Genomic DNA, 820 nt, shown 5'->3' with positions numbered 1-820 from the left:
TTAGCAATCATATGGAATAAGTAGACAGAGTAAAATTTCAATAGCCTTACCTTAGCGCAGGTAACGACCAATCAAAAATAAAAGCAGAACTCTTCATTCTACTCCCCAAAACTCTACACTGTCTGCACCATATTCACAGGAAGTATACAGGATCTGTTCATTCATTCATTCATTCATTCATTCATTCATCCAATAGTGTATCATTCAATCTTTCATTCATTTACTCAAAAGTTGTTTATTGAAGGGAAAGATTATTATCCAATACTAGTAATATGGGACTAAAATAACCAATTTATCCAAGTATCAAGTCCAAGAAGTGGGGAGGAGACAATTAAGATATTTTAATTCAATGTGATGAATGAAAAACGCAAGTATGTAGAAAATGCTATGAGAGCAACAGGAAGATTCAAATAAATTGTGCAACGAATAAGGTTTATAAAATGTGTCACAGATTGCAGAGCATGTTCATAGATCATTGCTTTATTTAATTTCACTGTCTCCTTAAGGAGTATCACTATTTTACAATAACGGAATTAATGTTTGGAGTAGTTAAGGGATTGGACCAAATTTGCACATCTGGCAAGTGGCCTGTCTGATATCAGAGCCTGTCTACATCCTATTACATTGCACCACATCAGCTATGTTTATTTAATGAGTATTTATTGTGCAAGCCATTATGCAATGTCTATCATTTGTCCTGTAAATGCATTTTATCCTTCATGTATTTCATTACGCAAACCTCCATTGGGCTTTCCTTGGTCCAATATTTAATAGGTGAGGTTAAAGAGGATTTGATAACACAGGGTAATTGCATGGAGAG

This window comes from Carlito syrichta, unplaced genomic scaffold (genome assembly GCF_000164805.1).
Source record: "Carlito syrichta isolate Samal-C Ts95f unplaced genomic scaffold, Tarsius_syrichta-2.0.1 Scaffold308322, whole genome shotgun sequence".
Taxonomy (NCBI): domain Eukaryota; kingdom Metazoa; phylum Chordata; class Mammalia; order Primates; family Tarsiidae; genus Carlito; species Carlito syrichta.
This window is presented reverse-complemented; position numbering follows the sequence as displayed.